The sequence below is a fragment of the Patella vulgata genome, chromosome 9 (assembly GCF_932274485.2).
Source record: "Patella vulgata chromosome 9, xgPatVulg1.2, whole genome shotgun sequence".
NCBI classification, from domain to species: domain Eukaryota; kingdom Metazoa; phylum Mollusca; class Gastropoda; family Patellidae; genus Patella; species Patella vulgata.
Window position 1 is genome coordinate 8,829,890 of NC_065887.2, and position 25,821 is coordinate 8,855,710.

Sequence of the window (25,821 nt, forward strand, 5' to 3'; positions counted from 1 at the left end):
ATAGTCTCGATTATCCACTTTTTCTGATTTAATTATCAATAGCCGTTAGCGGCATATAGGAATCTAATCCAACCAACATCGAAGGCTAGCCTTGACATCGAGAGTTTATTATGGTCTGGATAAGTTAATTAACGTCTAATTGATAATTTAGATAACATTTCAGGCCTAAAGAAAGACTTGTAATAAACAGATTTTGCTCTTGCATAATGTATGTTTAAACTTCATAATGTATGTTTAAATAACTGATTATTAGAGGGATATGGAGCTAATAGACAGTCGGGTCCAGGAGTAAAGGAATCTAGCGTGACTGTACGATTGTCTCCTTGATACTAATAATATGTGTTTCTGATTTAAGCTGGAAGACATATTATCAATTTAACGTTGTCCTTAGAGAAATAAAACAAAACATCAAACAACAATACCGTGAAATAAAAACATAGATTCGACAGTTTGACAGGATTCGCGTGTATAAATCAATTTCTCAGGCATATTACAGTTTCTTTTTTAATCTATGTTTTTATTCAACAGGATTCCCTAGAAAATCAAGAGATACGGATAAATCAAATATAACTTCTGTAGGTGCCATAATTTTTAAAAGTTACCTTAATTAGCAAGTCAGAGAAAGAGAGAGAGAGAGAGAGAGAGAGAGAGAGAGAGAGGAGGTCATGTCGGGATCTTCATATGGTTCGATTTTATTTTAATAATTCGCTTGGGCGTATAGGAGTCTTTAGCAGTGGGAGGACACCGGAGGACCTGTAGAAAACCCACGGGGGTGGAAGGCGACCCTACTCCTTGTCACGTACAAGTGCGGAATCGAAACCACGCCACTTGACTCAATGACAGACCTTATGATGCAATGTGCACGCATCAACCGTTTGGTCCCCCACCCCCATGGTTAATAAACGTATTTGGAATCTGGAGAAGAAAAGGCGGAAATGTCGTTTCTACGGGCAAATCCTCGTCCAACCCGCCTTCAAGCTGCACCATAGCAATAATTATAAAAAAAGAATAGACGTATTGTATAAGCGAGATTTAAACCTAACACTATTCCGATACACAAAACGGATCAACTGGACATTCTAAGGACAAACTATGAAACCACGCGAAATCGATTTAAGACCTTCAGGGATTCCATGATTATTAATTAATTTAAATCTAGAGAATACCAACAAACATAGATCGAGTTACCTCATGTGAAAATAAAATCCGGAACAATATAAATAATTGATGATTACCGTCTCCTTAAGGTATCTCCGAATTACCTGTCACTTTAATTAGCTGTGTCTGCTCGTCTCACGGAGTGGTAGTCATGATTTCTCAATGATCTTTATTCTAGATATTAATTACTCGAGATTATAATTTTAATATTAGAATATGCTACAATGGTTTGTGAGAATTTGTACTAATCAAGTAAACATGCTACATGGGTTTTTTCGAAATGGTGCTAAACAACACAAAATAGAAAATTCGGTGATTTTAATACCCGTTGGGGATATTGGAAATTTCCACACGTCATATTAGATACCACACCAGTTAAGATTAATGGTAGGTAACCCTAATCCTAACCCAAATCTCACGATAGATGAATAACAAGTAATTCATTTTACACATATATAAAACAAGTAAGAGTGAATTAGTTTTAAATTCAGTTCGATAAGCCTTAAAAACTATTCAGATTTGAATAATTGAAGAATTGTGTGAACTAAACAACAGCTATAACAATGGTAATGTATTCGATCCATCTAACTTTTGAAATAATTCATCTACAACGTCAACACGTTCCGTTTAGAACTGTACTGTTGCTTCAACATGCACCGCGGGAATTGGGGATTTCGAGAAGATAAATATTGCGTTCCTTAATCTACCCGGTATAGAATTAGAAGGCAACCTATTGACCCACATTAAGAGTATTAGTTTGAGCGACTTGGGCATTTTTTGCCAATTTTGCCATTTTCGGCCCGATGCCAACCAAATGACATATCCAAAGAGAGTTATGATTCAGTTTTATTAGATTATGTTGTATTTTTTAATAAATCTGTATTCTGGCGTAATTACAGTATTTATAAACCTACACCATTTGTAGCTTGTTCTCCACTCGGCACACCTCGGCAGATTCCGTTACTCTACATCTAGCCTCGGCTGTATGACGGTAAGTGATATGTACCTACGCCTATACAACTACGATGCGGCACCGGTTTACTTATTAGGAAAACTTGCCGCTTTTAAAAAGAAGTTATCAAAATTGCGTCGTTCGAAGCGTGGGTAGAATTTTTTCAGTGCAAAGTTATCCTTGTTTGAAGAAAATTGGATAAACTTGAAAGAAAAAAAGTTTCAGGCTTTGAAATATTTGTATGATAAAACATTCATCAAAGGCGTCGTCCTGGGCAAGTTGAGAGTAGTTTCAATGGCGGACTTCGTCATAAAACCGAGGCTAGATATAGCGTAGTGGAATCTGCTGAGGTTTGCCGAATTGCTTGTTCTCGTGACGTTAGTCGTCTGACAGTGTTCGTTTTGTCCGTTTATAATACAAACTATTAAGTCCTGTGACTAACCAGACAAACGGTTCTGGATAGTTTCACTTCCGAGACTCAATCAATAACAAGTTCTTCAATTTATACAAATATTACACAAGTGAGTGAACTAGCAAAAGTGGCATAGGGTGTTTCACATATCACTGTTTACACGACGCCATTTCAGATGATACCAAATATTACAAAAGTTAAAGAGAGAGAGACAGACAGAGGGTGGGAGAGAGAGAGAGAGAGAGAGGGTGGGAGAGAGAGAGGGGTGGGGGTTAACGTCTACTCGACGTAAACTACATCGTTTCGGGATAAATATATGGTTCAATTTTTTATTTCGTTAATTCGCTTGCGTGTAGGGGTCTTTAGCAGTGCAAGGAAACGGGAGATCCGTGAGAAGACCCCCCCCCCCCCACAAAGATGGACAGTCGACCCTATTTCTTGACGCGTACAAGCGGGGAATCGAAACCACGCCACTTGACTCAATGACAGACCTTATGATGCAACGCGCACGCGTTAACCATTTGACCAGCCAACACCCTACAAAAGTTAAAGGAATAGATTATCCATTAAGTGTATAATACATAGGTGGAAGAGTAAGCGGAAATGCTACTGTACGACCAACATTTCCTAGAGCCCGTCGTCATTTCGGGTAGAAGTAATCTTCAGTTCAGCTCACTTGATTCCCCAGCCTAGTGTCCCCTTGTAAGCAAACGACTCTAGTCATTTGTATGGGACGACATTTCGAAGCCCATCGGTGTACACGCTGGATTGTTATTATTATTATTACAGCATATTTATAGTGCGCCCTTTCATATAACGTGTTAAGAGGCACTTTATCGAGTGACAATATAATCATAAAATAACCCCCCAAAAACAACAAGATTATGGACATGGTAATAGTTGTATACAGAGTCAGTTACAAGATGGTCAGTAGGAAATAGATAAAATAATGCTGAAATTCTGCTGGTCGGGCAAACATTCACCCATAGCTATCCGCATGGCATACGACCGTCTTTATTAGTGCAGAAAAGTGAGACGTTCAGCCCATTTTCATATAATTTCCAAAATGTATTAAAAATTACCTTATTCAAGATGAACAGATAAAAATAATGCTGAAGTTCGGCTGGTCGGGCAAACATTCACCCATAGCTCTCCGCATGGCATACGACCGTCTTTATTAGTGCAGAAAAGTGAGACGTTCAGCCCAATTTCATATAATTTCCAAAATGTATTAAATTACTTTATTCAAGAAGAACAGATACAGAGTTTATTGAGTCCTGTGTCATAATTTGATAAAAATTTGATAAACATCATTTTGATTTATACTGAGATTATCCAAAATGTCTGGAGTACACTGTTTTAAATAATTATAGGGTTTATAAATTGGTCTGGTGTGAAACTTACACGTTATGGTAATATAAACAAAACAATTATTTTAAAATTGTTGGTAAGGATTCTTTATCTTTCTGCTGTGTTAAATTGACATCAAGCCCAGAATGATCCGAATCGCAGCGCCTTGCAATCAACCCACGGCTAGAATGTCCCGAATCTCGGCGTGGGACATTATACCCACAGACAGAACATCTAGAATCTTAAACCCACAGCTAGAATATCCCGGATCTCAGCGCGTGACATCATATATAAACCCAAAGCTAGAATGTCCCGAAACTTGGCGTGTGACATTAAACCCATAGCCAGAAGATCTAGAATCTTGAACCCACAGCTAGAATGCCCCGAATCTCAGCATGTGACAGTATACCTAATGCTAGAATGTCCACAATCTCAGTGTGTGAGATTAAACTCATAGCCAGAAGATATAGAATCTTAAACCCACAGCTAGAATGCACCGAATCTCAGCGTGTGACAGTATACCTAATGCTAGAATGTCCCGAATCTCGGCGTGTGACATTAAAGCCACAGCTAGAATATCTAGAATCTTAAACCCACAGCTAGAATATCTAGAATATTAAACTCACAGCTAGAATATTCCGAATCTCAGTGTGTGACATTAAACTCACAGCTAGAATATCTAGAATTTTAAACCCATGGCTAGAATATCTAGAATCTTAAACTCACAGCTAGAATATCTAGAATCTTAAACACACAGCTAGAATATCTAGAATCTTAAACTCACAGCTAGAATATCTAGAATCTTAAACTCACAGCTAGAACATCTAGAATCTTAAACCCACAGCTAGAATATCTAGAATCTTAAACTCACAGCTAGAATATCTAGAATCTTAAACTCACAGCTAGAACATCTAGAATCTTAAACCCACAGCTAGAATATCTAGAATCTTAAACCCATAGCTAGACTACCCCGAATCTCAGTGTGTGAGCATCTAGAATCGTAATGGCACGGCTAGACTATCATAGACCTCTGAGCGGGCATACACCCAGAGCCATATCCTTAATTTCAGATTAGGTGGTGACAACACAAATTCGTTAGCTATTCAATCTAAAGACATCAGATGTTCTAGAAAGAGCAAACATAAACTGTTCTTTTCCACTGGGCTAATGATGAGGAACAAGCGCCATACATTTTGCTATGAGGGAAATTTTGACCTGAGAACGGCGCTACAAAAAAGACCAAAACAACCCCCCCCCCCCAACCCCCCCTCACCTTAATTGAGTTAAAAAGCTGAGATCAACACAATTGCTACGACTGACCTAAATATATAAGACCTGATAGGATCACCGCAATTACTACACGATGCAAACCAAGATTTCGATCAAGAATAGAATGATCGTGCATTGTTCCTATGATTAAAACAAACAGGTAAATAACAAATAGGTCAACCAGTAATGGTCACGTGACATGAACTTATACGATTAAACAAGTACAACCACCAGGGGGTCTCCGATTCGAGACGTCATCGGTGCGCAATTGTTCAAAGAGCAAGAACAGCAAGTTTCTTGACAATCGTACTCCAGTTGGCGAAGCCTTTTTTTTAAGAGGTGGTTTCACGAACAAGAACAAAAAAGATTAGAAAGTCATGGAACCAGATTCTGGATAAAAAATATCGCGTCAGATTGTAGCAATGATTTAAAATAATTTTTAATTTAATTTAAGGTCTATCAGGGATCTGGGTCCTGTTTCACGAAATTTTAGCTAAAGATAAAATCCAAATTTTAGTAGATACTTCAATTTTGATTGGCTAAGCACTACAATCAGTCTAATATTATCCAATCAAATTACTAAAATTTCGATTTTATCTTAGTTAAAATTTCGTGAAACAGGCCCCAGATTGTTTATTTTCTTACATATCATGCAGGAACCCAAAGAAACACTGATAAGCTAATATTGGTGAACCAGGGGCTTTGTAATTAAATGCAGGAACTGAAAGAAAGAGGTCGTAGTTTTCAGCGGATCTCGGGAATAAATGCAAGTCAAAGGTCAAAATATTTACGTTTGCCGGATACATGGAAACGACCCCATTACATTTGCAATTCGACCGACTTCACGAAAACGCATATATGGAAATGGACTTGTAGAGTTTCAGATCAAAACATTGAACAGTTTAGGAATGACAGCGATAGTTGATTATATGAGTATGTAATTATAAGTCTAGTAAACGCGACTATTCGATATTATTTGTAAGAGAGAGGGAGAGAGAAATGGGGTTTAACGTCCACTCGACACAAACTAAGTCATTTCGGAACTAACATATGGTTCAATTTTATTTCCATAATTCGCTTGCGCGTAGGGGTCTTTAGCAGTGCAAGATTCCCTAGAAAATCAAGAGGTACGGATAAATCAAATATAACTTCTGTAGGTGCCATAATTTTTAAAAGTTACCTTAATTAGCAATTCAGAGAGCGAGAGAGAGAGAGAGAGAGAGGAGGTCATGTCGGGACCTTCATATGGTTCGATTTTATTTCCATAATTCGCTTGGGCGTATAGGAGTCTTTAGCAGTGGGAGGAAACCGGAGGACCCGGAGAAAACCCACGAGGTTGGACAGGCGACCATACTCTTGTCACGTACAACCGGGGATTCGAAACCACATCAGTTGACTCAATGACAGGCTTAATGATACAGCGCGCACGTGCTAACCACTAAGCCATCCAACCCCCTATATTATTTGTAACCGTGTCCTTATATACAACGATATGTACATGTTCAACCATCAACCTGTAAATATTCCCGTTATGTACTAGTATAGTATTGACCTGTTTTCTGTAATGAAATCAACGATGCCTTTAATTAGACTTAGAGATCGTATAATTGAATATGGACAATGAATCATTCGATACCCGACACCATAATTAACATCCGGTAAACATCGATATCTTTTATTCTATTGGCGATGACCATCGTGTTAATTCATTGGTCGCTCGTGTCGGTTAGAATGGGGTGTATAGACATATAATGTTAGCTGTAAATAAATGTAATGAAATGAAATAGGGTTTAACGTCCTACTTTTCTACACCAAACAGGTTAATGGCGGCGGATATATGCCATGCAGGGTTGTTGGATGGCCGAATGGTTAGCACGTGTGCGCTGTATCATAAGGTTTGTCATTGAGTCAACTGGCGTGGTTTCGATTTACCGCTTGTACGTGACAAGGAGTTGGGTCGCCTGTCCAACCTCGTGGGTTTTCTCCAGGTCCCCCGGTTTCCTCCCACTGCTAAAAACCCCTACGCACAAGCGTATTATTGAAATAAAAATGAACCATGTGTTAGTCCCGAACTGACCTAGTTTGTGTCGAGTGGACCATATGTTAGTCCCGAACTGACCTAGTTTGTGTCGAGAGGACATTAATCTCTTTGTGTGTGTGTGTGTCTCTCTCTTTCTCTGTCTCTTTCTTTCTCCCCCCCCCACCCGGTCTGGCAAGGAAAAGTGGTTAGTCATTCGGGAACGCCGAACCGCGGTCCCCTGTACTCATTTGCATGGCAATTTGAATTCGAAGAATAATGTTCCGTAACGCCGCTGCCCGGGCCATATATCCGACATACCCCACTGCATGACGTATGCCTTTCTTCATTGGCCCGGTTGACGTCAAACTCCATTTTATTTCAGTGTCGTAAGCCAGACTGCGGGTAACACATGTTAAAGTATCGAACGAATGAGCCAGGACGAGACGTCCTAGAAGTAAAGTAAAATATGACCTGGTGTCATCTAACATACAAGTGGTAATCGTATTACATCCTCTTCCCTCTTAATAGTAATGTATCAATAAACTTAAAAATATAACAGGTAATGGATTACAACTGCATTATTTATCAAGTTAGCTGTGAACGATGAAGTGGAGTAAAACAATATTTTAGACTCCATAATTGACAATGATAGAACTAGGATCTGACTTGTAAGGTCGAGAAGCAAATTAAATTGAATATAAAATCAATGTAGCTTAAAGATGCATTATGTAAGAGCTAAATCTGCCTATTTAGCTTTAAATGTTATATAATAAATTTTTATTGTTACATTTATTCACATGACAAGAACATAATCAACTTCTTTGACTATCGAATGGCTTAGATATTGAGTGGATTTGACAATACCCGCCAAATCTCCTTTAAATTGTCATATAGCAGCACTCACGGCGACGGCCTATTGACGAACTGAAAATCAGGTCATCGGAAATTGTGGGGGGGGGGGGGGCAATTTAGGCTAATTACAAACATTAATAACTTCGCTCATTTGGCTAAATTTTCCAATACATTCATTATTCATTATTTAATTTTGAACTATTATTAAAAGAACGACCTACCTTTATGCAAATTTTACACAATGCATCTTTAATTTTAAATGAAATGAAATGAAATGGGGTTTAACGTTCTACTGTTCTACTCTGAACTGGGCTAATGAAGACGGGCATACGCTATACAGTGTGCTATGAGTGCAATTTTGACCGGACAACGGCACTACGACCTACTCTTATATCGAATTCCAACTGTCAAGGGATCGTTTACGTGCACGCCAATGTGTACACGGGACCTCCACTTCTCTTCCCAACCGAATGACTAGACAGCTATCCTTGTCAGGCCCTCCGTCCTGCATCACTGACAAGGGGTAACCACGCCGGAAAATCTGGATGAACTTTCTCGGCCAATGCAGGGATCGCACACACGACTACCAGGCTAGCGCGCGTCTTACCCTTTAGATGAAAGTTGTTGTTTTGTGATATTATGTGCAGTGAATTCGGGAATTTCAGCCACCAAGCAGTTCAAGTTACTGTTAAATGATAGCTGAGAATGGGACATACCGTCCTACTTTCCTGAACCAACCGGGCTGGGGGAGGGCGATGTCCGAATGGTTTGCGCGTGCGCATCGTATTATAAAGTCTGTCATTGAATCAATTGGCGTGGTTTCGATTCCACGGTTTTACGTGAAAAGGGGTAGGGTCGCCTGTTCAACCTCGTGGATTTTCTCTGGGTCCTCCGATTTCCTTCCAATGCTAAAGTCCCCTACGCGCAAGCGAATTATTGAAATAAAATTGAACCATGTCTTAGTCCCAAAATGACTTAGTTTGTGTCGAGTGGACGTTAAACCACCTGGCCAACGACTTACTCACTGTTCTACAGCGGCTCCAAGTAGGATTCTGCTAGTACGAGCACTTTGTATGTTTAAACTATTGACCTATACCAATATTTGGCCATGTATAAAATTTTGCCAATTTTTTTAAATTTTAAATCAAAGAAAAATAGAGAAGAATTCAACAAATAATACAAACGGAAATATACCTATTGCGTGCAGGCCCGGTATTAATTGAACAAGATGGCCGCTGAGAAATCATCTCAGTTATTAAAACTCATACCCTGTAGACATGGTTGTCCAGTCATAATTAACAACGTTCTTATTAATACTCACTAGGGAGTCTGGATAACTATTGATAGACTCGGTCATCATAACGATAAGAGGGAGAGGGAGAGAGAGCGGATGAGGGAAAGCGAGATGGGGCAGCTTGACACAAACTAGGTCATTTCGGGTGAAACCCATGAGGATGGGCAGACACGCACACGGGTGAGATCGAAACCACACCCTTGACCTCATGGTCTAACCCGCACGCGTTAGACCACTCGAAATATACCCGGAGCGTTCGAGACTATAGTGTTAAGGTGATCTTATTCAGGTCACCTAAGTCCTTAATATCTTTTAATGTTCACTAAGCGGGAAACAAAATTCACAAACGTTGCCAATATTGATTCGTCTGCTGGATAAAGATAAATAATATACCGATATTTTATTATGAAAAAGCAGACGTATCAATCTATTTTCTTACTTCTGTAATTGACAATAATGGCGAACAAGTCTCAAACAACCACCAAGGTTATATAAAGTCTGAAACCGCTTCACAACTTTCGACCAACCATCATGCTTTGATGTATATCCCTACGCGTGGTTATGCATGACATCCGTGATACGGTGGCGGTCACGGAACTTAAAACCATGGAATCAAAAGTGCCTTAATATCAGCTCTTAAAACTCCTTGGCTCAGGATCAAAACGTTTTGTAAAGTTTTAATCTCTACGTAGTTTGAGTAAAACGTATTATGGGTAACTCTTAATCTGAGTAATTCTTAATTTATGAGTAATTCTTAATTTGAGTAATTCTTAATTTGAGTAATTCTTTACTGGAGTTAAAAATAGTTTCCTTGGCCTCGCCAGCCCCACGTTAACCGTATAAAACACATCTTAGCAAGAATAGACGCTGTTTGAATTCGATCGATTCGTCGGTTTTTAGATTTTATTACTAAACGTACTTTATCGGCTTATTTCTTAACTTAAAGAGATTTACGTGTTAAAAGTCGAGAGGGTTTTAGACCAATAATAAGTCTAGAAGAATGTAAGTAAATTAATTAAATTCACTGCAAGCTTTTAAAGCCCCCGTGTCTTGCCTTCTACAACCCTTGTTAAGGTAATCAAATCGGGACCAATTTGATAGACGAAAGATAGATTCTTCTAGCATCAATAGGAAACGATTGGATAGAAATACATTGGTCAAAGAGCAATCACGCTTTATCTAGACTCATTACACTCACATTTATTCAAAATCACAGAACTGTCTTGATCTGGATTGAAAATTGAGAGATATTTCGCTGGAATATAAATGAAATAAAATGGGGTTTTACGTCCTACTGTTTTACTCCTATTCGCTAGAATATAAAACTGCTACATGTTTTTTTTTAAGAGAGATATTCCAGTTGAACAAAATTTATGTTATATATATAAGACTACTTTTTCCCGGACTCAATATGACGAATATAGAGGGTAGTTCATCCCAAGTCTGGGGAGTTGAATGGTCGAGGGTTCAAATGTTGAGTCAATGGGCGTGGTTTCTTATATTTCGCCGGGGTACTACAGTCTCCACTACTGTTAAAGCCCCCCCCCCCTCCCCGCCCATTCGCGCAATGATATCAATGGGAATATCAATTTCTCCTGTAATCTGGTGGATCTAAAATGAATCATTCTGCGCACAAAGATCCATCTACTTCATACTTCGAGAATAGATCTCTGCTCTAAATGGCCGCCATATATAAAAGTTAGTATACTGTTTTGTAACGCGGTTATACCCAGCTTCACATCTGTCATACACACAAAGACTAAATAAACCTTTCCAGTTTTATTAAATGGAAGCAGAATAAATACTTAACAAAATTTTCGATGTATACTCAGTGTTTTCAACTAAAATCGTCGATTTAGGACTTAAAATGTCGGTCAACTAGCTTAGTGGCTGTTCTAAAGCGGAGCTAACTGTAAATAGACAGCCTAAGTTTTGTATGATATAGAGTGTGAGTGCCTCTGGGTTATCTTTACGCAATAATTTGACAACATAAACCCCTAAGTTGATTATCAATGAACATGAATCATTTGACTACCTTATGGATTTTACGGAATACCACAAGGTTATCAATTTTACAGGAAGTTGTTGTTCTCCTGGTCCAAATGAATGATCTTATTTCGGTGGTCATGCTGATTTTCCGACGAAACATTATACTCTTCCCCAGCTACGACTAAACATTCTACGAATATATCCATCCCTCCTCTTCGGCAGCTACAACACCACCCCATCTTCCCTACCTACGACTAGATATCCTACGACACAATCCCATCTTCCCTACCTACGAGATATCCTACGACCCTCTCCCTATCTTCCCCAGCTTCGATGAAACTTCCTACGACACCAGCCCATCTTCCCTACCTACGACGAGATATCCTACGACCCTCTCCCTATCTTCCCCAGCTTCGATGAAACTTCCTACGACACCATCCCATCTTCCCTACCCACGACGAGATATCCTACGACCCTCTCCGTCTCTTCCCCAGCTTCGATAAACATCTTCCCGACCTACGACGAGATATCCTATGACCCTCTCCCCCAACTTCGAAGAAACTTCCTTCGACACAATCCCATCTTCCCTACCTACGACGAGATATCCTACGACCCTCTCCCTATCTTCCCCAGCTTCGATGAAACTTCCTACGACACCAGCCCATCTTCCCTACCTACGACGAGATATCCTACGACACTCTCCCTCTCTTCCCCATCTTCGATGAAACTTCCTACGGCACAATCCCATCTTCCCTACCTACGCGAGATATCCCCCCCCCCCCCGACCCAGCATTATGTCCCGGCTATGACGCATCACGTCAGTCATAATACGATAAAGCGACTAGTTTACGCTATCCAGATCACGAGTTCTAGTCCTACATCCACCCCCTTTCCCCTAACTCTTCTCCAGGACACTCCGCGGGATGACAATCATTAAATGACGTAAGCTTTACACTATCCAGTACACGTGATCTAGTTCTACATCGTATATCGTGATCAACAACATTTTATAGGACAATAATCACCACTTCACATACTTAATCAATTTATATTCAACAAGTAACTACACTCGAGGCACAAATCAATAGTCATTGATAGACATTCTACACAAAAATATAATTCCTATTGGTGGCCAGAAATCTTTTAAAAGGCTGTTAACATCCCAATTAGCTGCGGGTCAAATAGATAGTGGAAGGCGTAATGCTACTTGATGAAGTAACCGCAAGTGGTTTGAAGTCATATCTGATAGACGTTTATTTTACCATCGACATTGTACAATCACACAATTCCCGTGTTCGATATTTCTGACTACTTAAAAAGCTGAAAAATCGGATGCAGCTATACAAGAAATTTAAACATATCTTTCGCGTCAATAGATGAAAGTCAAACTCCACTCGCGGTTTACTCAGTACATTCGACCTTCAGGGATTGGTTACTATTCCTAGATATTAATTACGAGGCGTTTTTGTGAGTCGATTAGATTAGGTTTTGATTTGCTAGTACGATTTGGTATGATTTCGATTTGATTAGCTATGGTCCACAAATGTGAAATTTGATAATTACGATTTGGTAAGATGGCTGCCACCACGGACACAGGTCAGAAAAAAAATTGTCTCTGCTAACATGACGAGGGGGGCGTGTGTTTCACGTGTAGTCCAAGTTACCTACAGATTACAGTGACACTGCTGGCACCCAGAGGGCCTAAAATTGCTTAGAGCCAGAGGTGATCTAACATTCTTGTGGACTATAAAGTTAACATTAAAGGAGCTAAATCGCTAACATTTGGGACCTAGAAATTGACAAAAGTGGGTCGCAATGCATATAATACTGTAATATGAATGTATATAAACTTATTTACATTCAATGGTTTCCGTTTTTACTCCAATTTCAAATCCGTTATGTTCGGCGAAATAAGCCAGCAGTCTCAAGCGAGTGCAAATTTCTAGCGTCTGGTTATTCCAGTTTACATACGCCGTTTGATTTGGTGCAATGTGTCTAGCCTCGTCCCTCGAGTCTCTTGATACAACTAGGGCTGAAGCGCATTATGGTACACGATTCGTGTACCAATGGTAAAATGTTTATTTTGTCTTAAATATTGGATATCAAAAGCCCATCTTTTCCCGTTAAGATCACAACATGAATGTTGATATAATTTGACAAATAAATCGTGTTTTCAATGTTGAAGATTTTGGATGATATTGAGTTAGAGACTTAGCTACTTTAAACACATCAAATGCGTTTAAAAAAAAAATTTTTTATGGAGAAAAACAACAATAAGCATTAAAAATTACTTACGATGTCGAACATTCCGCCATTTTGAAAACGTCAAATCTAATCGCCTAAACACCTCCTGGGACGATTAGGTCGATTTGCCTAATCAGTTGAGTTAAATCGTCTCACAAATGTAACGATTAGCATAATCAACTTGGTTCACAAATGCGTATAATAGCTAATCGGTCTAATCTGATCGGTTCACAAAAAAGCCTATAGTTTGAGAAGATCCTAGAAGCTAATCAAGTGGGCCAATGAATAAAGTTGGTCTAGGTGGCGGGCGGGTTTTGGGGTGCGGGCCGGATTGGGATGGCAAGTTGACAACGACCAACATCTAGTCGTTCGAATCGGAAGAAAAACCGAGGTTCCGTGTACACAGTGGCATACATGTAAAATATCCGCCAATGTGTACGGGGTACCTCGGTTTTGCGTACATATATGAACGATTAGACACTGCGCTGTTCCTTGCAAGACAAGTAGGACGATAAACCCCATTTCATTTTATTTTGATCCATGTCCAGATGTTACCTTAAAACCAATAGCCTTTGTGTTTTCAATCTAAATCCGACGACGTTCCCGTAACTTAGCTATGGGCAGTGCCGTGTGTCATTGTTTTAGGGGTGGTGTAAGAATTAAAAAGTCGCGATATTATAAGAGCACAACACATCAGTATAATACAAATGATAATAGAACCAGGAAGAACGCCTTTGATCAAGTTAAATAAATAGAAAACAAAGTTCATTGGCGTTTTTATTTCAAAAAGAATATTTAAAAAAAAAGTTATACCAAGGTAGTATATTCATATTTTGTTTGGACTAGCAACGGGTCCCAAAGGTCTGCTCAACACGCTTGTCTGCTTTAGGTCCAGATGCCCTATGCTAGGTTCCCACTGTCGTGAGATTCTTTACGACAAGGTTGTCCTTATTGTGTCCTTGAGCTGCTATATGCGGATACGTTTCGATACGATCAACACGATTGCTACGACTGACCTCAATACATGATAAGATCTGAAAGGATCATCTCGATTACTGTACGATTAAAACCACGATTTCAATCGTTTCGCGAATCGTGATAGTGGAAACCTAGCATAGGATCCCTCCAATTCAGGTAGAATCGACATGGACACTTAAGTGTTGGAATAAGCTATAAACTCCAGAAATCAGCACTACAGTAGTAATCTATCGAGGTAATTGTACTAAACCTTGCTGTTATCGTAGGACCATCAAAGTTGTTAAGGTGATAATTGTACTCGTTTCATTACAACTTCAACCCGTGACGGCCATGGCCATGCTTATCTGTAATGATGCATCTGTCATGTATCACTGGTCGATCGAGATGGTTAATACCCTATTGACCAGTTATCTAGTTATAAATGTCACAACCCCGTTGCAACGATTGATGTCAGATCCAATCACCTCTTGGTTATCAAACGGTTCTGGTGCTGGTGAATTGGACAATTCTTTTTATCGCGATCTGTCCACACCATGAGTTATTTGTGGATTATTTCCAAGTATTAGACATTGCCTTTTGATTTATGTTGGGATGTGAATAAAGTTGATAGCTACAGGAAATTAGGCCATTATCCTTCAACAGAGTAGGGGGTTTGGTGGTCAAATGGTCTGACATTGGGTTAATTGGCGTGGTTACACTGGTAGGAACCACAACATTTAAACAAATTGTTAAATATTTGATGCGTGATGCGGTAAGGAATGTTCGCCTGGAAGAGTTTGCATCACATTTACAGGCAGCGCAATAAACATGTATTAGATATATGACCTCCACAAATGAGAAGTTGTAATAGGTGTTCCAGAAAGAGTCAGCATATCTTACCACCATGCACGACACCCGGCACCAGTACCGGTGCAGTATAACCCATGCAAAACAACAACAACAGGTATTTGTTACCTATGCGAATTTCTTCTCAAATGAGAAATGGTATCAAGTGTTCTAGAAAGATTAAGTATAGACTTTCTCGTGCACGATACCATTTAATACTAAAAGCTAACGGAAGATAAAGTACAACTGGTATTTGTTATCTATGAGTATTTCTGAAATGCCAAATCGTACCAAGTCTTCTAGAAGGATTAAGTATAGGCTGTCTAGTACACGACACTCTGCATTAGTAATAGCTAATATCAGAATATATGACATTTTCTGTAGAGGTTTATTTATATCCTATAGTAATAACCCAAGAATGTCGTCAAGAATCGGCTCCAATCGATCGGCAAGATCCTAAAGCATGGAAACGACGGCCTAACGTCAATCATAACCTCTAGTGCTATAATTACCCGGAATTAATGACAGCTTGATGGACGGTTCTTTTTAAATATACACCCCAGAAATGTAGGAAGCCCGAACACATCGAATGATTTATAATTCTTTAAACTTAAATGTCATCGATTCTTCTGAAATGCAAATGAAACAAAATGGGGTGAACGCTTTATGCTTGTGCACCGACCGGGCTAATGAAGACGGGGCATGCGTAATGCAGTGTGCTATGAGGTAAATTATGCCAGAAGGGTTCCTTTACGTGCACACCAAGGTCTGCATTTTCATTACGGAGTGACATGTTGCCTCTTTCATCAAGGCGCATCATTTCAAATGACGCTCGAGAGTACAGAGAAACGACGCTGTAAACTAATTTTAAAATGTTCACTGATCGCATATTTTTACGATAATATCACAACAGTAATATTAATAGAAATTGACCAATACTGAATTATAATTCGTGTTTTAATTCGTCTTTAAATAGAAAATCTCCTACTCCCAGTTTGTTTTTTACATTATCGACGAGCGTTGATATTTTTTGATATCAAAAATGACGAGTAGGATATTGTATTTATCACCCAATCCTTTATTACATGCACAAATAAAAAAATATAATTCTTTGCTAACGATTTCACTTTTACTAAACCTGATTACATTACGGCGAGGTGATACATCATCTTTGACAGCAATTCAACCATTGCAAAGTCCTTTATATTGACCCAGAGTTCCATCAAAGTCAAAATAGTTCCTTTTTAATAAAAAGAAAGATACTTTTAATAAAAAATGAATTTTTTTGGGTTTTTTTAAATAAAAAAAAAAGTAGTTCCTTTTTAATTGACCAATCAAATTCATGTAAAGCCATATCTCCTAAGGGGAAATCGCAGTAGATTATGAAATTTATCACGCAAGCGATATCTACTGTAGAATGTATTATTGGGTGATAAAGTGCTTTATACATAATACGAAATGTTCTTCAAATAAAAACCAACAAATTACTAAATTCCAATTAAAATTAATATTACGGGTCTTTCAATTGTAGCAAAATAAAACGAATATGGTTAGACTTCTCACGAGGTTTGGAACTTGTTTACGTGGTAACCTCCATCCTTCCGACTAACAGATTGATCTAGCCCCGATATAATTATCTCTTGCGTTTCTTCTCCTGTCTATAAAATCGTCTCAAATTCTTCAAAAGCCTTTCAAGTTATCTAATAATATTGAATTTTGCACACTTCATAGGATTGATTTCTATCGAATGCAGGGACACTTTCTAATGTTTTCTAACATTTGTACTAAGGATATATAAAGCTGTATGACCAGGAAATGAATAAACACTCTACAAGAATTCAAACTGCTATATAGGGAATTGTATATAGCGGGTAAATATTTATATACAACATGAAGTTCCTTAAATATATTTTATCAATAAGAATGGAGTGTCAGTGGCATCTGAACGTGTTTTTCTATCTGACATCCAAGTGAACTGGTGTACGGGACCAAAGGAAAAAAGTTCAAAAACGTTTACCCATTCCATATAGAGATCTATAAAATTGAACCAGGGTTCTGGATCAGAAACGAAATATCAATTACAGACAAATGTTGAAATGAGGGACGATGTCTATTCGATATATATAATAGACATGCGGTTAGCACTTGTTCACCTCATTAGAGAACGAAAGCCAAAACATCAGAAGTTTGGAATCTAGTTAGCTAAACTAGAATTGGCAGCCATTGCGCATTGATAAAAAAAAATGACAAAAATGTTTCTTTTCATGACAGCTGCATGATGAGATAATTTATCATAATACTTTTGTTGGTGAGCACTAAAACATTATTGTATTTTGTGCTGAGACAAACTTGTTTTTAATTTCAAAAAGATAATGGTATGGGTATAACGTTCATGTTGAGACTAACATGTGGTTATTTTAATTTCTATAAGCTAGAGAGAGAATTGGGCCCACGCAGCGCCCTTTCTGATTACTAGCCTTGACCCGGTTTCACAAAGCATTCTCAGACTTCAGTTAAAAATTATGTTTGACAGTGCATAATAAGCTAGAGGGAGAATTGGGCCCACGCAGCGCCCTTTCCAATTATTTGTCTTCGGAATTACTAGCCTGGCCCCGGTTTCACAAAGCATTCCCAGACTTGAGTTAAGAATTAACTTTCAATCACTGATCCAGAAACACACAAAATGTGCCAATAGTTTCTTATTGATGTATTTGAAACATTAAAACAACAAAAGTTTCATAAAGGGCTATAATTTAATTAACATAAAGCCAACAATTTTGAGTAAATTCTTAACTTAAGTCTGAGAATGTTTTGGGAAATCGGGGACTGCTTTTTCCTTGTCAGTCGTGCGGGGCGGAGGATCTGACAAGGCAAAGCTCATATAATTGTGTGCGTAAAAGAATCCTTGGCAGTTGGAATTCGAAAACAAATGAGGCGGAAACAGTATTGTGATCTATAACACATTGCCCGCCAATGCAGACAAATAGGACGCTAAACCCTATCTCGTTTCATTTCATATTATATCGTCAAGAACATCATGTTCGTGTTTAAAATTCATAGTAGGCCGAATGCACGCTGCCAAATATGGAGTGTTCGTGTGTTCATCACGCTTCTATCAGTCCAATCTCCCTGACTTGAACAACCCTAATTCTATCAACAAAGCAAACGATGGTTTAGATTTCGTCTTGGATGCCCGATTTCTATTGACATAATCATCGAATAGAGTCCAATTCAGTTCTTGTGAATTAATGAGTGTTCGTGTGATGGCCATAGATATACATTCATTAATCAGATTATTGTTACGCTTGCTCTTTTCGTATTACTGACTTCTCTAGCGTATTGCATTCTAGTCATTTCTATAAATAACAAACTCGTGTTTCGTCGTAATTTCACAATGTTTTATGATCGATTTCCATCACTCGAATATCTAACTTTCTGTACTCTCATGTAGAAGGGTAGCTGGGTCGTCGAGTGGTTTAATGTGTACGCTTTAGATCATAAGGCCGGCTATTGAATTAAATAGAGACTTTTGGCAAGAGTAAATTCCTGGTCCGTGTCGCGTATCCGTATGGATTTGGTGTGTGACGTCATCAATGTGTGTGTATTTCTCATACGTGATACGGCACACGGATACGGCAGCACGTATCGAACAGCTTTTATACGGAAAAGGTCCGTATAACATCGTCGTCTTTTTACCGTCTTTTGTGCTACTTGTAGATGCTGAAATGTTGTATCGTAGCGTTTTTATGAACCAATATGTATCATAGAACACGAAGGTGTATATTTGATGTGATTTTAACAATGATAAAGACTGGAATTTAATCATATATTTTTGATGGTTTTTCTCGGAATTTTCATACTTTTCCTGTCTGTCTGTCTGTCTGCATGCTGGTTGATCTACTTGCTAAATTCAGGGAGGTGGAACTTTGTAAATGATTTTGTTCTATGGTAAAGGGGTATAAACTTTCTGAAATGGTGCATTAGTGAAACCAAAAATTGCTGTCGAGTTGAAGTCGAAGATTTTTTTTAATAAGATTCGACATTAATTTGTTTTTTGAATAGCTCAGCGACTGTCGAGTGACTTCACCCCCTCCGGGAAATTGTAGGCTAGGTACTTGACTAGTACTGATGGTGATCTTGGTAGATATCTGCCATCATGCTGTAATAGAATTAAGTTCAGCTCAGCTATATGCAAACTTACGCGACGCGAAAATCTGCCAAAACTCTAAAACTACATTGACGTAATGTATCACGTATACGATATACGGATACGTGATACGGATGGTAAAAATTCCGATTGCCAAAAGTCTCTAATGACGTTAGTGGTTTCGGTCGATAGATTTACGTGCAATCGTATATGTTAAGTGCCGAAATGACCTATTCTGTGTGGGGGTTGGATGGCCGAATGGTTAGAACGTGCGTGTTGTATCATAAGGCCTGTCATTGAGTCACCTGGCGTGGTTTCGATACCCCTGTTGTACGTGACAAGGAGTAGGGTCGCCTGTTTAACTTCGTGGGGTTTCTCAGGGGCCCCGGTTTCCTCCCACTGCTAAAGACCCCTACGCGCAAGCAAATTATTGAAATAAAATTGAACCATATGTAAGTCCCGAAATGACCTATTTTGTGTCCATTTCACAAAGCTATTGGGTTCCACATGGGTCACCAAGTAAATTAATGAGTGAAACCAATAAACATGTCCGACATCAAATCGATAATTATAACAAATATCATATATCATACATCAATACACTGTTAAATAAATATTTGGTTATTGGTGATTATATTACATTATTATATTATACCAGAATCTAAAGACAGGTGATTTCAGGTGATATTCTATCATCATGGTACCAGGGGACTCAAACAAGTTTGTACGACAGTAGAGTAAAATTAATACCATGCACACCAACGTATAATTCGCCCCCTCCCCCACGTATCACACGCACCCTCTTAAGAATTATCATGGTGCCATGGGGCTCAATGAAGTTTGTACGACAATAGGTTAAAATTAATAGAGACTTTGGGCAAGCGTAAATTCCTGGTCCTTATCGCGTATCCGTATTGATTTTGCGTGTATTTCTCACACGTGATACGGCACACGGATACGGCAGGACGTATCGAAGAGCTTTCATACGGAAAAGGTGCGTATAACATCCTTGTTATTTTACCGTATTTTTTGCTACGTCTAGTTTCTGAAATGTTGTGCCGTAGCCAAACGGGGATCGCGTGGCTAAGTGGGTAAGACGCTGGCTCGCTAGCCTGGGCGTCAGGTGTTCGATCCCTGGTAGGCTTATATGGACGGCAATATGTTCAGAAATGGAACAAAATACAAATTCAAACTACAATATTTAAGACCCAAGTCCTATAAATTAGCATTTATACATGCGGGGTAAACAATCAATTTACTATATGTAAGTCAGACATTACATGCATTTGATTGAAGTAAACATATTAGCACAAGCATTACATTGTTTTCAGAGTTAACAATTATGTCGTGAATATACTTTTGTTATGTTGCTATGTTCCCCTGGTGATGTCAATGTACTATAACATATTATCCTATTAGACCGTGAATTCCATTCCATAGTTTTTGTATGTTCCCCTGCTAACATCCACATACTATTTTGTCTTATTACGTTGTGAATTCCGTTCCATACTTTTTTGTATTTTTTCTTTGTTCCCTTTCTATCATCCACGTGTTATTTTATCTTTTCTCTCTTTGTTTACATGTACGTATTTCAAATAAAGCAATAATAATTTGCTTCGTCAAAAGACAAAGAGTCCAGTTATGAAAAGCGATTCCATTTGAGTTGTACTTTAACAATAGTGCAACAAGACTATTGTTGTGTGTTTTGTTTTGTTGTATTGTTTGTTATGTTTGTCAGATATATACATCAAAGATGTCACGAATACTTAAAGGTTTCAATAATTTACTAGGAATTATTGTGTAAACATCAATACGGCTTGCACGTGCAAATAGTTCTTTATAGTCTATTGTGTTGTAACGATATAGTTTTTACGTGACAAGCTCGATATAAAAGAAATGAAATGCGGTTTAACGTCCCATTGCTCTGCTCCTATACTGGGCTAATGACGAAGGGTATACGCTATACTGTGTGATGTGAGGGAAATTTTGCCCGGTTGGAATGGAAGTTCGCGTCGGGCGTCATGCGAGCGGTGTTGTTACCTATGACGTCAGATATTTGATTAACCAATCAGCGTTGATGTTTCTAGTGGATTACCCACAGTTCCGTGCAGCTCACGCCAAAAATCCGCCGTAACAAACCGTTTCATTGGCTAATCCCTCACATCATCCAGAACGCGGGTTATATAACAACTCTTCCAGATCCTAGTGTAGTAAAGACAAGTAAAACGAAATTTAGAACTATAAAAAAAAACGAAACGAAATAGGATCTGTGTTTTAATCAGATTGTGACTGACCGTACATGGTGTGTACATCTCTGTGGGTATGATACCCAATGTACGGTGGAGGTCACAGAAAATACCAATGGATCCCAAGTGGATTTCAACGTAATTATTCTAGCCTTTAAATTTCTGACGATACATTATTAATGTTATGTTATAACACGGAGCAGTATATCAAGACTATTGTATCATATATTTAAAATCAATTGTACGTTCATCCAGTCTTATTGAATTATTCTTATTATTTACGCGTGTTCTCTCAAGGGAAGCTACTCTGGCTATCCTTGCTTTTCTTTTCGAATTTACTAACACGAAACACGACCATTAGAGTCACCAGGGATTGCCCGCCACGTTACAAAAATGGCGCGAATTTTTATTATTCATGAATGTTTATTATCAAAGGGGGTATTGACGACGGAAGGATTAAAGTAAAGAACTGTTAACTCGCTATGTTAAGAACTTAAGCCCCTCCCCCGGGAATCCGTCCCAATTAGTACCACAAAAACTGAATGCTTAATGTATAGAATGTAGGTATATAATTATGATTCTGATGTTTTCTGAAAAAAATCCCAGTAGGTTACACGGAACATTGTTCTCCTACCTGAAACTTTGTTTGTTTAGAGAAGACAGAATATTGGCTGGGTGGCGGCCATTTACCTTACTTATTCTATCAAAAGTCGTTATAAATATCGGTGGCATTCGTTTTTGACATTGCAACGGTCGACTAGTATCGACCATATTCTTACACTGTTTTTGCGGCGCGATGGTGGCTCACTGGGTAAGGCGTTGGGTTGGGTTTGATACAAACTAGGTGATTTCGGGACTAACATATGGTTCAATTTTATTTCAATAAGTCACTTGCGCGTAGGGGTCGTCGGCAGTGGGAATCGAAACCACTCAATGACAGGCCTTATGATACAGAGCACACGTGCTAACCATTCGCCCCCCCCCCCCAATGATACAAGAAGTCTTTAACTAAATGCCGTACACCACTTGCCAGTAACAACCAAACGTACGATCTGCTTTTCACCAAAATCCATTCTGTTCCATCAATCCGTACATTTGAAAGCATGACTCCGGTGTTTAACTGTCGAGTTGGGGGCCGTGGTGGTTCTGGGAGTAAGACGCTGGTTCGCTAACCAGGAGGCCTCGGGTGATTGATGAGAAAGGCCCTCGGATTTATTCGGGGTGGTTTCCCCTTGTCAGTGGTCCAGAACGGAGGGCCTGGCAAGGAACAGCGACCAGTCGTTCGGATGGGACGGAACATTGAGGTTCCGTTTTCACATAGGCGTGCACAGAAAAGAACATTTGAAAATTTGAATTCGAAATAAGAGTAGGTGTTTGCCTGTCTCCAGTTGGAGAAGAACAGTAGAACGTTAAACTCCATTTCATTTCATTTGATTGTAGAGTTGAGATTTCAAGGAACAATCCATATAATAGTCGTGTCTCAATGACACAAGAAGATCGTTACTTTAATTCTGTTGGAGTTATTCCCCCTGTTCTAATCTTTATTTACAGCGAACAACTGATGCGGGCTTTGAACATTCAGAAAGAGAGAGAGAGAGAGAGAAATGAAATGAAATACAGTTTATCTTCCTACTGTTTTGCTCCTAACCTGGGCTAATGAAGACGGGCATACGCCATACAGTGTGCTATGAGGGAAATTTTGCCTGGACAGCGGCACTACGGCCTACTCTTATATCGAATTCCAACTGCCAAGGGATCTTTTACGTGCACGCCAATGTGTACACGGGACCTCGGTTTTTCGTCCCATCCGAACGACTAGACAGCTTTCCGTGTCAGCCCCTACGTTCTGCATCACTGACAAGGGAGAACCACGCCGGAAAATCTGGATGAACTTTCTCGGCCAATGCAGGGATCGAACACCCGACCTCCAGGCTAGCGAGCTAGCGTCTTACCCGCTTAACCACGTGATCCCCCAGAGAGAGAGAGAGAGAGAGAGAGAGAGAGAGGAATCGAAACCACGCCACTTGACCCAGTGACCAACCCTCCAACCCGACGCACAGACCGCTTGACCCAGTGACCAACCCTCCAACCCGACGCACAGACCGGTTGAGGATGTAGTAAGCTCCAAAATGCCGCTTTGGAGACCCCGGGGGTTAGATATGGATAGTGACTCTTTCAGTTAGAAAATTTCGTCACCTAAATTGTTTTCTACCCAGTTTAAATGACCTATGTAATCTTGACTTCATCATGCTTCAGTTATCAAAAGGTTGTAAAGTTGCTTCACTTGTCTCCCTCCAACCTCGTGGGTTTTCTCCGGGTCCTCCGGTATCCTCCCACTGCTCAAGACCCCTACGCGCAAGCGAATTACTGAAATAAAATTAAACCATATGTTAGTCCCGAAACTACCTAGTTTGTGTCGAGTGGACGTTAAATCTCATTTCTCTCTCTCACTTGTCTCCCACCCCTTTGATATTTTATGATCAATAAGAAATGTTTAAATTAGAAAATACTCATTCGAGAACAACTGATACCTCTTTGGCTGTGGCCTTTTGGTCCAAGGTTTTCTCCTACTCAAAAGTCTCCCGCTTCTTATAGCCTGGTACGGGGAACGATATGCTAACCGAAGCTACGGTGGAGGTCGCATTTTCAATCCTAGCATAGGCCGAGAAAGTTTATCTGGAATTTCCGACGTGGTTTCACCTTGTCAGTGGTGCAAGATGGAGGGCCTGACAAGTCGTTCGGATGTATACATTGGCGTGCATGTAAAAGATCCCCTGGCAGTTGGAATTCCCCTCATAGCACACTGTATGATGCCCGTCTTTATTAGCTCAGGATAGGAGCAGAACAGTAGGACGTGAATCCCCATCTCATTTGATATACTAACTGTTTCTAGAAAACCGGATGCCACTACTTAGCATCTAGGAGTCCATATTTACTAACGTTTATGTAGAAGAATTCAATAAAAGAAAACGGAAGACAAAAACAATAAGTTGGAATAATTCAATATAAAACAGTCAAAGATTAAAATAACAGACATGTTAGCTTTCTACCATTAAACATACATTATGCAAGACTATTTAACCCATGTAGACTGCCCCAAATGACCCTGACTAAGGCTCCTTAGATCACCCTGTCACATACACAGCTGTTGCTGCTACAAGAACAAGTAAATTGCCCTATAACGTGGAAAGCATTAACATACATTGTGTTCCTTGGGCGGTGTGATAGCAATCTAAGGAACAGCCTCTTACTTTAATCAAGGAACTGCGGTGGCCAATATTTACATGTAAATTTGTACCAAGTACCAAAAGGTTAAAACTGTATTTAAACATATATTATGCAAGAGCTAAATCTGCCTATTGCAGGTCTTTCTTTAGTCCTGAAATGTTATCTAAATTATTAATTATACATTAATTAACTTATCCAGGCAATAATCAACCCTCGATGGCATCGGATTTCTCCGATATTAAATAGATTAGATCAGTTCGGCCATATTTTGATTTAAGCTAAAAATGGAGGAGCGAGACTTAGCTTCGAACAACCAGCACGGTGGTTGAAATTATTGCACACGTTTTGTCAAACCTTCAAGGGCTAATATCTTCGCTTGAATGAAATTTTCAAAGTATTCATTTTACATTATCTATTTTCGAACTATTATAGCAAGAATGGCTAGCTCTTTATCCGAATCTTACAAAATGTATATTTAAACAACACAGCAGGCCTGTTATCAGTAGCAATGAAGGGGAGCCATGATGACTCAATGAGTAAGATTTTAACTGCGTAACCTGTGGGTTCTGTCTTCGATTCCTGCTTTGACCGAGAAAGTTCATCGGGAATTTCTGGCGTGGTTCCCCCTATTCAGTGGTGCAGGGTATAGGGCCTGGCAACTGGCACGTATAGTCGTTCGGATCGGACAAAAAATTCAGGTTCCGTGTAAACATTTGCGTGCGCGTAAAAGATCCCATGACAGTTGGAATTCGATATAAGAAAATAGACCGTAGCGCCGCTGACTGGGAGAATTGCCCTCATAGCACACTGTATGGCGTATGCCTATCTTCATTAGCCCAGTCGGAGCAGAACAGTTG

The 25,821-nt window shown here is 39.3% G+C and overlaps 1 protein-coding gene across 2 annotated transcripts in view; it reads right to left on the reverse strand.

Annotated features, from left to right (window-relative positions):
• LOC126831685 (dipeptidyl peptidase 4) overlaps nt 1–25,821 on the reverse strand; it is a 385,894-nt gene that overhangs the window by 325,135 nt on the left and 34,938 nt on the right. The window lies entirely within an intron of this gene.